Raw genomic sequence first — 15873 nt, forward strand, 5'->3', positions numbered from 1 at the left:
GAATGCCGACATCACTTGAAAGTAACTCAAAATTTGCGCTAATTTTACGCTAAGCATTTCGATTGGAGTTAATATGGTTTGCCATTAAGCAAGTAATGTTTACTATGAAACATAATATTATAATATTACTGGTAAAGTAAAGTATACATAAAAACGAACTTTTAATTTATAGAAAATTTATGTTTTTTATTTTTATATTATTATTTATTCAATAAATCATGAAATTGTATTGAACAATATAGAGAATGGTAGAACCGACTTGGTTTCGATTTTTTAATAAACTTACCTTACTTCAGTTCCTCTATAGGAATACGTAATCTATTTTTTAAAACAATATTATTGATGCGTGTCATTGTGGCAGGTGACCGATTCTATTTACCGTTCCCCTTATTCAGGACTCGTATTCCGTGGGCGGGCGGAGCGCTCTCTTATAGATCGGAGGGCGCTCAGTGAGACCCGAAGTGCCGGCTCGTGCGGACGCGTCGCGCTTACCCCGTAAAGACAAAACGAGACGCACATACGTGACCGATAACGCTAGAGCAGGACAGCAACCCAGTTTTCAACAGGTCGTTATTGTTACTCCACTAAATGGTGATATCGTGTAATAATTCTCACTTCAGCTCTTTATTTTATAGCTCGTTCGAAGTTTTTTTACTTGCACGCTACGTTGTATACGTATTTATTTGCGTGAATGTTTATCAACTCTTAAGTGGTGTGGTTTGTGGAGCTTTTTTATGGTTTTTGTGCTACGTACGCCTATAACGATGACGAACATTTCGGTTTATTTACAAGTTATAATCATGTAGTGTCACTACGAAACTTGAACATAAACATTGTCGACTGGATTTTAATAATATGTTTGATCAAAATTATAAATTTAGACTTGATTTAGGATATTATTTAAAATTACTGGTCGATTAACGCTCGTCAAGTCATTAATATGTACATTTCTATACAAGTTTCTATAAATTTATCGATTTATTTCAAGGTATTTTCAGAAATATTTTCTGTGGTAATGTGACGAAGTTATAAAATTCGTGAGGGCTAATACAACTGTCACTCATTAATTTTAGTTATCACGCAACACACGTTTAAGATAACGAAGTTAATTATTGTTTGGGATCGGTTGAGAAAATCACAAAAAATTTGAATTTGTTGTACGATTTTATCTATCTATGAAATTTCGTTTACCTGTGATTCTGAACGGAAAAACTAATTAACATAGAACGTGAGCACTATAATTAGAACATTTTGTCTTTGGTCATGCATTACGCAAAAACCGCTAGACCAATTTTGATGTAACATTTTTGCTGATAAACTCATGATTACACTTAAAAACTATTTTAAATTTTATCTTATAACGGTGACAGAATTCGGTTACATGAAAACAAAACCATTTTTTTCCACAATCATGTTTAACCAAAAGAATACCTTGATCTTTATATAAAAAACTATGTACTGGGAGATTGACTATCACTATAAGGTTTAAGATTTTTTTATTATACGACTTACAATTTAAAATATAGAATTCATTTCATAGCGTACGTTCTCCAATTCAAATCCATACAATGTCTAATTATTTTTAGGATAATTTTAATGTTCGAGATAGCAAGCGCTACAGACGTATTAAAGACCGGCAACGCACCTGTAAGCCTCCGGTGTTTCAGATATCCATGGGCGTTGGAAGTCACTTTCCATCAGGTGAGCCTTCTGCTCGTTTGCCACCTATAGTATAAAAATAAATGTTTTGTGAAATTGTCGCGGTAGAACCGCATGTGTTAGTATTTACAGTAATATTAAAACTCGATCTATCTGTCTGTTTGCACGTCACCATAGCTGAGTCACTGAACCGATCGTGACGGAAATTGACAGTGTGGTAATCTGTGACCTGGAAAAAGGCAGGCGGAAAAATTACGAGTTCCATATTGAAAAAATGGACTCAGTCACAGATAACAGATTGCAATACGAAAAGAGAACAGTTATATTACCTAACTATTTTACTATTATATTTTTACTTTTATATCAAGTAACTGAACTTTAACATAATGTCAATTATGTGAAATACAATGATAGTGTTTTAGAATAGCAATTCTGGGCAGTAGATACTATACGTATCTGAGACATAGTTTATGTTGAAGTATTAAGCAGTCTAAAATTTCGTTTGCGTGCGAAAACAGCGACTATATTTCATAAGATATATTCAGTGACATCAGGATGACGCTCTCTTATGCAGTCTTGTCGTATCCTCTCTTTGCCACCGCACTGTACAAGGAGTATATACCGTACAGTACGTGATATTAACGAAACGCTGTGTTTATTATTATTACTTTTTTGTTAAATATTTATGGTTTTTCTTTAACTATACGTTATATCAATAAACGTCGATATCGATGACACCGCCACCGAGATTCCTATTTACTGTAATAATTATTGTTTTAAAATAAAATCTAGACTGTTGATTTCAGTTTATTATCTTTGTTTGATGAAACTCTGTTATTAATTAATGTACATTAATTATTATAATTATAAAGTACTAGTTAATACACGGAATTAAAAAAAAAACATTAAATTTTATAAGATAAAACGTACAGAGCAATTATAACATGTAAATTTATTTAATAATATTAAAAGTAAATAAATTAAATTATATATCAGGCTCATGGGACTTGTAGTTGATATCATGTATTTTTAGGTAACAGCTATACGGCTGGAATAGATAACGAAGTGTGGAGACAGCTTATTTTTTAAATAAATAATGTCAAATCTTGAGAGCAAAATGGGGGCAAGTTGCTACAAAAGGTTAAAGTGAATTAATGATACGATACAAATTATAATGTTTCCTTATACATTATTCATCACGGTAGCAATTTAAATTTGATACAGCTATTACAAGTTGTTATTGTAAGGTATACCTACAACAACTTATGAACGCTCATTATTTCAATAATTACGTCGTAATATTAACTATATTTTTTTTTCATTACACGTACTCATACAAGCAAAACCGTCGGTAGACCTTTGTCATGTATTATTTATACTAAAACGTCTTAAACGCACTGCCTTTTCTTGTGATGTCGTTCTGGCCGATTTCAGCCACGGCAGACAAACTCAAGGGAGACTACCTAACTACGCGGGACATATTATTGTGCACAAGTTTACACTCTCTATTCCTTCGCGTTTATAATCCGTCGAGACGGCAAATCCGACACGATCGGAAAGAATACAGACGAATAAACAACGCCTTTACTTGCGCGGGACTGTACACGTTTCCAACTGCTTCGAGTTGATACTCAAAATTTTTCGACAAAAAAAATTATCGGAGCGTCCTGCGGATTGAACTCAGGATCTCAAGTTCTGCGCCCCTATATTTCAATATCAAAGAAGGATAATCAAGGAAGCGGTCAATTTTCTAGTATAAGTTTTATATATTATATTAGTTCAGTATTTTTATAAATAAAAAAAAAACATCTTCATATTTGTGAGCGCTGTAACGCCAAAATGCAGGAACATAGAACCTTTATTGATTGAGTTGATTTATATTGTTCTCAACTCGAATCGTGGTTACTATGAAACATGAGCATATACCGACACGCTCGCTCACTAACTAGTAACTACACATGTTCGTTACGCGTATTAGGTCTCAAATATCGTGAGAACGAATTACATTCGACGCGTAATAGCAAAATAAACATCAGGTGTAGGTTTCGTCGAATTCGATTAAGCAGTTCTTCTTCATTTCCCCGACTTATTGCTTCCACTGGTGACAGAAGGGCTTGTTCATTTTTCGCCCAGGGAATCTTTAGTTGGATGCTATCGGAAAATGCTTCGTTGCAAACTTAAGTAGAGTATTTTTATATTTGGAAACTAGCTGTGCCCGCGACTTCGGGCGCGTTGTTTGAATTTAAGTTATTTGGATGTTGTAGCGTGATTTTATTTTGATTCTATATATAATTCTAAAATAAAAGTAAGTTACTCCTTATTACATCCGCTATCTGCCAGTGAAAGTCCCGTCGAAATCGGTTCAGTCGTTCCAGAGATTAGCCGGAACAAACAGACAGACAGACAAACAAAAAAATTGTAAAAAATGTTATTTTGGTATAAGTACCGTGTATACATACATATGCATTTAATAAAAATGGGTTATTTTAATATTACAAAGAGACACTTCAATTGTATTATATGTATAGATAAATTAATATGTAAACAAATTAAAACTGCTTAAATCCAATTTAAGCTGGTTATAATAAAATAATATGATAACAAACTACTTTTTTGATACTATTGATTATTTACTGAGGCGAATAGAACTCGCTAACATTATAATAGTATAATCTATGTTTGGGAACTATGCCCAAAGCGTCTATACTAAGTTCACTCATTTATCGGTAAAGTTGTTTTAACGGTTCGCTCACTAGACGTAACTATGGAAAATAAAATATATTAATATATTTTGTTATGAAACATAATATGCGTATCACACAGGATATATTATGAAAACTAAGAAGAACATACAATTATTAATATCTTAGAGGTGTTCGAAACAGTCGATTTACGTACGATTGTCGGAATTTTTGATTGGTTTACCGAAGATTCGTATTCGGCCGACTATTTCACTAAAATTCCGGATATTTGCCGAATATAAATCGAAGCTGAAATATTATAAATTCTTGACCTTTCAAAAGAATGACTGACTTCCAAACCGGTATATACACTGCACTATACTTTTTTTTTTACAAATTGCAATTATGGTAGGTATTTCTAAATTCTAATTTCCATTTTTATTTCGGAATGAGTTTGAGTACTTCCTGATTTGAATAGAAACTCTCTTATTGGCGAAGTACACCTTACCACACATAATTTTTTTCACCAACTTTCAAATTGACCGATTGAAATTATGCGCTCTTATAAAACTGTTAATTGCTACCTCTTTATCTTTCTACATTATATACATAAAGCGACGTCACTTCCTGGTTCCTTCGGGGAAAGTGTTTTTTGTCTCTATTTACGTAACAGGATGAAAAACACTCTTTATTTTGCGGGAAGCAAAAACAGGTGTCAATGTTTTACCGCAACCCGAATGGCATTATAAAAGGCCAAGGAGCACGTTAAAATCTACCGTATATTCATTTCGATAGTATAAAAACCAAACTACCAATTTGTTGTGTTCGGTAAAATCCTGTTCAAGATCAATAAAAACTGTACGGATCTGTTTTAATCAGAAAACAGAAAATTGTTACACTTGGTCTTTGGTCTTGGCTTTGTCCAAATCTGCCTGGGTAGGTACCATGTACTCATTGGATATTCTAATGCTAAGACAGGCAATACTTAAATTTTGTTGTTTGATTGTGACACTTTATTTCCCAAGTTGGTGGTGCGTTGGCGATGTAAGGCATGGTTGATATTTCTTACAGCGCTATCGAATCGAATAATTCTCTCTCACATGACATTTTTATTTAAATTGTTAGGATCGAAACATATCTTTAATACCCCTTTGGTTTTGGTTCCGATCATTTTAGTTTCCTACTTAGTAGGCTTCGTTACTCTATGTTATATATATAACACATATATATATAAGTAATCATATTAGTTCCACGAAAAACGTGTTTGGTGGTAAATATTTATCCAGTTTTCATACGCTATCCATTGAAGCGGATGGATGACGCCGAAACAACTAGATACTTTTATACCAAGCTTGATATGATCAGGGTGTACATACACGAAGTAGTTTTACCTCGGGAAATCAAAAGGTTCCCAGGGGTTAGTACATCCCATGTACAAAGACCACAGTACAAAGTCACGGAAACATATCGTCCTTTGTAAATGTATTCATATTAAAACCCACGTGCCGCTGACCGTGAATTATTAAAAAGTTACTTTGACATTTCATATTGAAGATTTCTTTAAGTCCATAAAAGCATGGATATAAATAGAAGTTTTATTTGTTTATTTATAGCGTGTATTTATATTTATCTTTTAAAAGCGTTTTTATTTTAAGGTTATGTGAAAAAATATTACTTCGTTATATGTTTTTTTTTTGTTTATTAATAAACCGATGATAATTATAATAGTAACTTATATATAATATATATATAAATAAAAGTAGCTTAAAATTTTCTTAAAATATAACTACTTTAAAGTTTACAGCTCTTGTTGCAAAATATTATCTGGAAAATCATGACGAAACGGGTTATACGAGCTAGTCCTTAAGGACTCCTTCATTTAGCTGGGTTATATATATCATATTATTTTGTCATACGTACCTAAGATAATATAAAGAAAAATCAGTAACAGCATGATGTACACTGCATACGGATAAAAATATATTTGGGGGTATGGTTTATCTCCTTTATTTGACTAGTTTCTACACGAAAAAACGTAAATATTATTGCATCATTCAAAATATTACACACGCCGTATAAACGTTTACTCAAACGACACACATACAGCAACACACGTACGGTTACAACAAACAAATATTCAAATACATAAAAATATATCTAAAACGGAGAATATCATTCTGGAATCATGAAAACGTATGTTTGTCGAAATTTGCACTTCTGACCTGTTCTGTTTCAGTTTTAATAATAAAGTTTACATTAGAACCTTTAAAATATGAAATATATGTTAAAAAGTATGGAAATTAAATAATTGGTATTATAAAAATTGCTTAAAATGTATTGAATGGAATTTATGAGAAAATTTATCAATAAATATTGGGCGTTTGTACCGATAAAGGAAACACGTGATCAAAATTGAAAATCTTTATTTGATACATATAAATAATAGCGGTACTCTTGCTTTTTGAATGTCATTAATGTACAACTAGTTTGGACGGGACAGCAAATCCGACACGACCGGAAGAAATTCGGGCTCATGACCACCTTTACGTGCTTTCCGAAACACGTGAGTATACACACTTCCAAAGTCAAGACTCCGATCTGTCACTTAAATTTTATCGAAATTTTTCTTAAACATTTATCATTAATACTTAATTACTTGTCTAATCATATTCTAAAACAAGATCGATGCTGTTGTCGCTAACTGGAAAATGTTTATACAACGATTAGTTATTCCACGTTCACTTCTATAAATCTAATCACATTTCCTTTGATATGTACCTGCGACAACATTTCGTTTTTCCGTATGCGCTAAAACTAAAACTTCTGATACCATTGTCACTAAGATGTTCAATTAAAAGTTATAAAAATGATATCATAAGAGAATCAGCCTGTTCTGCCACACTTGTCTAGTTTTTGAAGACATGTTATACGTTGATAATTGTGTCTTTCCTACCTCAATGATTGCACTATCATATTAGCCATATTCTCCCTGACTGTACTAACCATCTCTGCGTTTGGATTACACTACCACTTACCATCAGTTGGAGTGGAGGCAAATGCCTACCGTGTACTGTACGTCTATTTCATTCAATATGACGTAAGAGCTTTTCAATAAACAAATTGTGTGTTCAGATGCAAATATTTTATTCAAAACTACGCAGTATATCTAAGTGCTTTTTCAACTTGACATTTCGAGGAAATATGTCAGTTGTGTCCTTTAAGACAATTGTGTATTTCAAGAATCGTTGGCAAAGTTACTATCAAATGCGCCTTTTGCTTGATTATTATTAAACTCGTATATATAAACCAATAGTATAAAAATCGTCAAATGCGCCCCTATTTATGTGGATGGATAGAATTATTAATGGTTATTATTATTTTAAGGTGATGTCAATTTTTACCGCAGTTTACTTTTTCGGTATCGATTTTATACTAATCGTCCAAAATTACGTTTCAGTAAATACACGTCAGTTTTTTTAAATGTTCTTCTATAAAACAAATTATTTCATATTATCCGTTTACTTTTGCACGATTTTTTTATTTTTTTGTATAAATATTTAAAAAATGTTTGAGATCTTACGTCGAGGATGTTTTGAAATAATTATACATATAAAGATTATGATTAAGATAAGATATGACAAATGCTTCTAGAATATCCGTAGGACTGTTTGCAAAATAAAAATTATTAATTCACTTAACAAGATTACAAAAATGATAATGGAATAAGGATACGCCCATTCTTATAAGTGTTATCAAAAGTTAATTGTTTTAGCAAATATTTTTCCTCTTTGAATCAATCCTGTTTTGCTGAGGCCTCTTCCTTGTTTGACAGCACTTATCCTTCTTAGTTCTATTTTTCTATTCGCTATTATTCGGATTTCACAACTTAAAAAAAAGAGAATGTTTAAAACGGTTGAACCGGTTTTTATTGGAATGTTCAGGTTTTATTATTAGTGTTAAATACTATAAATGTCAAAAGCTTTTGTTCTAAGATTTCGTGTTGATACACGAATAAAAACCCTTTTAAGATTGCTCTCATATCATTAAATTCTAGAATATCCGAAATAAATTTTGTATTTTGTGTTATATAATAAAATCTTAAATTAAATATACATACAAAATAACAAAAATTAAATTGTGGAATACCTACAATCTACATAGATTTACACAATATTCAAGTTTAATTGTATTGGTACATATTTTCCTTTTTTCTTCTTAGCAATTATTCCATATTGTGTTGAGGTTGAGGTTTTCTTTGTTGACAACACTCGTCCCCATAGGATTGGTCTTTCAATTCTCAATCATTCGTGTTAGTCCAAATTGTAGGCTGAATTTGTATTATACTCAGACAATACGGAAAATATTCAAAACGTTGATTGACCTGGTTTATTTGTTCTATTCGCAAACCCCTATTTTTTTTTAAAAAGCAAATACGATACGAAGATCGCGGTTTGAAACCCGGGGGAAGCATCACTGAATTTACAAGTGCTTAATTTGTGTTTATTATTCATCTCGTGCTCGTCGGCGAAGGAAAACATCGTGAGGAAACCTGCGTTCTGCATTGGAGCAGCTGAGCACTGGGACATATACAGGCTGTTAATTTACTCATCCATTTATAATTTTATTTTAAGCTTTTAAAAAAATCCGTGGTAGGAAACTGAGAAATATTAAACGAGACTTGTAATACTGAAGAGTGAGAATGTCAAAAATACCATCTGCTATGGGTTGTGGCAGAATGTTTCGCGACAAGTATAACGCCATAACAAAACTGAAAAAATAAAAATGCTTGAAGAACCACTTTCTTGTTTGAATTACTAGCAATTTTATAATATTAATTATAAATGGAATTTTGTTTTAGATTAGCGTGCGATTGGATTTCATGATGAATATCGGCGTGAAAAATATTTATACAAAATTTTTAATCAAATATTCATAAAGAAAGTCAACAACAAGTCAATAACTTAAGTTTTTTTTATAAATATTTGCGATGTAATTACTCACGTCGGCTATAATTCTTGTACAAAGTATATATATTTTTAGAATCTATTGAAATGTATATATACAATTTAAATTATCTTTTATTCTTAAATAACTAGGTATATACTTACCAAAATATAATATTGTTATCGTCCAGCGCTCCTCAAATGTCGTAGCGTCGTCTATCAATCATTGCGGGTTTAGCTACAAATCTTCTTTAGGGTGTCACAGGTGTTTTGTTCGGAATCCTTGGACCTCTCTTTTTACTACTTGTTGCGCCCTCGTATCGACCTATTTCTGCCCACGCCCTGAAACAAACACGTAACATCGATATGACATTAGTGTCAGGCAACAACGTCAAACAAATAGTTCGCTGAAAGCTATTATTATTAGCAAGTATCATGACACAGCGCTTATCGAAATATCTATTTAAATTTGTAGAATATTTAAAAAAAATATATTCTTATTATATGATCAAACGGTCAAAACATAACAATCCATTTTTGTTTAAGCATTAGGTGATATTTTGCATAAGACATAATGCACATAAGTGACCAATTTTTTTATGATATCTATTTTAATGTTATATAATGCCATCCAAATAAAATGAGCGAGATTTTTGCGATATTGAACTATACACGATTCTATATTATTTAGACACCACGTCTGGTAATGTTTCATAATTTTACCAACGAACTTCCATTCTAAAAAGAAACATCGTTATAATACACGCAATTTAATATTTACTCCCGAAAACACACACAAATAAACTTCTGCACATTATTAAACGAAATAGCGATCTTGTTAAGTCGATGATGTAATTCATACGGTATGCCAATTGGATATGGCGATAGAGTTATACATTATGCACCTCATCGACGTATCAATATCTACTAAAGCTGAATTGATTCTCATAAGATATGATTTTGCATTTTTAAGTAAATTCTTTGAAGTAAGCTAAGTATAGAATCGCGTAATACAAGTACAATACAATCTAATCTACTGTAATCTACACATACACCCACCTACTCTACATACACACACATACACACACACACACAAACGCACTCACACACACATACACACACACACACACACACACACACACGCCCACACACACACACACACGCACACACAAGTAAAATTTATTTTGATATAATGTTAGTTTACCTACTGATTGTGAGTTTTAGTATATAGTAAGATATTGTTTATTCTTTTTAAGAACATGGACAGAATTGTATGTTATGGAAGAGCGGGCCCTTCTGTCACGAGTATTATATTATACTCACTAGAGGGTCCCAACCTTTATTTGCTATGTACAACTTGATAAAGAATAAACTATTTTTCATTTTTTTCATTTTCAAGTGAAACATATCAAAAACAGAATATTGCCACTAACATTAAACTCCAAGTACTCGTGGAGGCCAAATATGTATTTAACAAAATAATTATTAATCTTAAAGTCAATTATATACAAATAAAAATAGCTACTGTACAAATGGAAATATGGAGCGATGGCAAGATTGCTAGTAGAATTTTCCCGTTGAATCGCAAATCCGATCAACATGTAGAGTTGTAGAACTAAACTAATAACACAAGGCTCCTCAAACAACCTCAGGTGATGTGAGAGTATTTACCGGTTAGCGACAACAGCATCGATCTTGTTTCAGAACATGAAGATAAGACAATTAATCACATTAATAAAATTATTGGTTATTCTATTCCGTATAATGTATTTAGTAAATAATTTAATTCTGATCAGGTGTCAGGGGTGGCTTATAAAAATATTGTGGCTTAGAATTATGACCTGAAACGTTATTGGTTTAAAACCTAAGTTTTGAGGTCAATTATTGTAACATTTAAATTTAGAAAGATCATTCTTCTATTTTGAGATATGGAATTTTTAAAATCAAAGTATTGTAGTACTTATATAATTTTTGAAAAATTTACAAAGACATAATTTAAAATAAAAGACGAATATTTACATTGTTTGTTCGCTCCTGCTTATCGAGGCGATTTCGGCTTTTATCACTGTTTCTCTGTTATGAGATGGGGTTAGCGTATCAATGCATGTAGCGTCTCACAAATACAACCCAATCTCGTTCAAAGGAAACCAAAGTCAGACCATCAGGTCTCTAGCCATCATTACGAATTCCACTGGGCTCAATAAGAGCACACAAATTTCGAGTGACGTCATATCAATTAACAGTTCATTGACCTTATTATTACTTATTTCTGTATGAAAATATTTTTTTAACCACAACGTTCAATAACTCTTTATCGTCAAATGTAATATGCTTTCACGGGGAGTGGACAGAACAATAGTTCAAAATGGCGGCCGAATGAAAGCGATTCGATTAACTTAATGCAGTTTTTTTTTTATTTTTTAAATTAGGTATATTGATAGTTTTAAAGACGGATAAAATTCAAGGTTTTATTTTATGTAATAGTAAACCATTGACATAGTTTTTGTCTGATTACTTTGCTTTTTTCATTATGGAATAATGAACAAAAGCCTTATAATGAGAAAAGGCTTTTCTGGTTATGCCTAACTAAATGCAAACCAATATATATAAAACTTATACCAGAAAATGCAGGACTTTTTGGAGAAGGCTTTTAGTACATCATATTATTATATAAATAAATTGGCTTCGTAATTTCACTCGCTTTATATTTGACAAGCGTTAAATCCACGTTCTTGTTTAAAATAAATTATACGTTAACAATAAAATTTAAATCGACGTGTCAATAAATTGTTTGAAAAGGAATTGCCAGATTTTTCCTTGGCACACCTACTTTCATTCATGAAGTGTTTCCTGGACCTTACTCGTAGAGGTGATATTTACTCAATCAGATGTGTTTGTTAAGAACCCCAAGCCTCGATTTATATATTAGCAGCCCTGCCACGCGTTGCGATGGCTACGTTACACGTTGAATTATACTGTATGATAATTTTTATCGAAATACCTTCTTTGAAACACGCTAAATAGGTGTAATGGAAAAAAATTACAACAAATTAAGCGAATTAAAAAAAAACGACAATTTTTTATAGAGTTATATCATATAGATGTTGTACTTCAGTAACGATTCCTATAAATTTATACGTCATAGATGCGATTTCGTAACTTACGTTTTTTTATTGACGCTGCAGCAGACTCTTGAATTACACCTCGCAGTCAATACTTACTAACTTTAAGCACAACAAATCGTTTCTTGAATACTGTGCCCGGACTTCGGCTCTAACAACTCCCGCTGGTTGAAACGAGGTGGATCAATCCTTGTCTGCATAAGCCACTCGACTAATATAGTACTTGTGAGAATTTGTTAAAGTTCACTCTGAGCTGAGGCTAAAACATAAGGCTAAGTTTATGTTCGGATTTGCATATTTTCCAAGAAAACACATGTATTATTACGCACGATGCGATGTCGTGAAATGTTGCTGTATTTTATTGAATTTGCCAGATGACTTTTGTCCAAAAGAAATGTTTTGATATGATATGATTTTATTCCATCGCAAAATCGTCCTTTAGTGTTATAACTGTTATACAATGATTATGTAGAATGAGATCTCGGTACCGTTTATATAAATATCGATGACCACAATTTCTAATAATAAGGACGACAATTTAAAGCGAACAAAATAAAACAATAAAATGAACGCCCAGTAAACGCCGCCTACATTCATTAGTGAAGCGTATACTTTGCCTGACAATGATTGGTTAGAAATAACCGGTATTGTTTGTACCTTGCTAGTATTGTTGGCCTTAAAAAAGAAACAAGTACATAACAGAAAAAAAAAATAGGATTCCTGCCATGTCTTTCATTTCTTTTTTTGTTTTTCATTTCCACCAGAAATGAAAACTTATCTATAATACAATAAAGGTTTTCTTCTTTTTTTGGATAATTACTTTTTTTTTAAATAGCCAGACTAGTAGTCTGGATGTTTAAAGACTATTTTCAGACAGACTAATTTCACAAGAATTAATTATGTTTTTTCTTTTTAAATAAGGTTTCCCTACTAGCCTAGTGCATCACGTCATGTTCATAACTACAAATATATACAACATCAGTTAACAGCATCAAGTCCATGACGACCCCATAAGATTTTCCTCTAACAATACTCAACGCGCCTAAAGAAGAATTTCCATAACGTTAAGCGGGTAAAACGTTTAGACGTGGAGAATGAGCGGAAATTTGATCATCCGGTAATGTAATGTTGTATGTAAAACGAAGAAAATTACTCTTAACTGCTGGAAAATTTAATAAAGCAAATTTATAAGCAGGACTATATAATAATTTATATGTTTTATTTCATAATAAAACACGTGGAACAGCTGAAATGACGCAATGGTTTGTATTTTATGTACTAAAAGTTCACACCGAGCTATAACAAACATTGTATCACAAACAGTAGTCAAACGACATTTTAGAATAGTTTTATTTTTGACGATCACATAGTTTGCGTTAGGTAGAATACAGAATGTTGCTTTAAAAATATTTTGTTTTTATATACTATATACTTCTAATTATGTTTTTGCCGAAAAGACAGTCGCTTTACAGTCAATTTAACCTTGTAATAATTATAAAATTCTAGTAAACTTTTATATTGATTTCAAATTTTTACGTTTTTTGTGGCCTTTTCAGTACATTCATCTCATGCTCGGCTGCAAAGGGAAACATCGTGAGGAAACCTGCATGTGTGTAACTTCATTGGTATTCTGCCACGTGTTTGGAACAGCGTGATGGAATTAGCTCCAAAATCAAATGGAATTAGCCCAGCAATGTGACATCAACCGACAGTTACAGAACAATATTTTACATTTGTACGATGTCTTTTTTATTTGTTATACGTTTTTTTTCGTTTGTTTAAATACATAGGAATGAATGCAAAGAAGACAATTGAGGCTCAGATCTCGGCAAACATCATTAGTCATATATTTCGACAGGATTTTGTGTATTCTCTAGCAATATAATTTATCCAGAGCATAATCTATTAAATACACACACAGAACAATTTAAACTCAATTTAACTTCAGTCCAAGTCTCATTAATCTCATAGTGTAAAAATAAATTAATTGCACTTTATGATTTAAACGAACTATGTATTTCTTAATACAGATAACTACATTATTTTTTTTTGTCTGTCTGTAGATTAATTTTCTAATTTTTAATGTTTGGTAACTGTATAGTGTTGTCCAAAACATTTTAACAATGATAATGATCAAAGAATTTCGGTAAACAGTAGTCATATATACTATTCGTTAAAATTAAATGATCATTAATGAATTGTCTTATACTTACTTGAATATTATAAAATTACTTTAATAGATTTGAAAATACTTATCATGTACCTAAAATATGTATTAGTGAGTGAAAAATTATCACCTTTTTTATATTACTCATTTAGATTTTAGAAACATTTTATCAATAAAAAAAATAATTAAAAAAGAAACACCATGAAAACATTTTAAAATAATTATATATAAATACAACAAAGACAAAATTTATAAATAAATAAAAAGTAAGTTTAGCAGAAAAGTACCACGATATAAAATTTACGAAATCCCATTGCGATCAACAGACAAGAAATCTCGTTACATAATCGTTGAACATGAAAATGTCGTCATATTATTCTTTCTTTTTTGCAATATTTAGCCTGACTCGTAAATGGGCTGGTAAACTGGCTGATTGTAAATGATCACCACCGCCCATGGACATTGGCGTTTAAAGTATTGTCCATTTCTTACATCACCAATGCACCAGCTTTGTAAAATAAGTTCGTATTTCTCGTATTCTTATAATAATATATACATTACTAGTTGTCGCCCGCGGCTTCGCTCGCGTTTTAGTGGTTGGTTGTCATGTGTTAGGTGAAAAAAGTAGCCTATGTCCTTCCTTGGAGTTCAAGTTTCCTTCGTACCAAATTTCATCAAATTCGATTCATTGGTTTGGTAGTGAAAGAGCGACAGACAGACAGACAGAGTTACTTTCACATTTATAATATTAGTATAGATTAATAGTATTAAATACCGGCCAAGGGCGAATCGGACTCGCGCACGAAGAGTTCCTAACCATTATCTATAAAAACGGCATCTGTAAAATCATATATTATCTGTAAAAAATTCAAGCGGAGTTTTAGTAATAGGCTCCCGTTTTTGGGTATAAAACCCTTAAAAGCATCTTTGACAAAACTATTTCACTAAACGCATGTAAAATTAACTCATTACATGCTTCTTCAGAATAATTATTCTATAAAATAGTTGTGCTAAGTTTGAAGGATTTAATTAAGTTGATAAATGGCATTTTGTTAAGTCCTGCATTGTAACATATGTGCACGAGACTGGAACGACGCAATGAATAATTATTGTACCAATATCGTTAGTTTAATGACGTGAAAATTTAATTAAAGAGCTATTATCAGTAGTAATAGAATATTAATACATGTATTTTGATAATAATAACGATTCCAAATATGAAAATTCCAGACATAAAACCGGACATTTCAAATCAGTCCGGATTCCATATTAGTCACATAATGTAATTATAAATCCCACAA

At 31.7% G+C, this 15873-nt stretch overlaps 1 protein-coding gene across 1 annotated transcript in view; it reads left to right on the forward strand.

Annotated features, from left to right (window-relative positions):
- Positions 1-457: 457 nt before the first annotated feature.
- LOC113404017 (uncharacterized) overlaps positions 458-15873 on the forward strand; it is a 118909-nt gene continuing 103493 nt past the window's right edge. The window contains exon 1 of the mRNA XM_026644748.2: positions 458-566. The gene's annotated coding sequence lies outside the window, so the exon portion shown is untranslated. The remainder of the gene's footprint in view (positions 567-15873) is intronic.

The sequence above is a fragment of the Vanessa tameamea genome, chromosome 10 (genome assembly GCF_037043105.1).
Source record: "Vanessa tameamea isolate UH-Manoa-2023 chromosome 10, ilVanTame1 primary haplotype, whole genome shotgun sequence".
In the NCBI taxonomy this organism is placed as follows: domain Eukaryota; kingdom Metazoa; phylum Arthropoda; class Insecta; order Lepidoptera; family Nymphalidae; genus Vanessa; species Vanessa tameamea.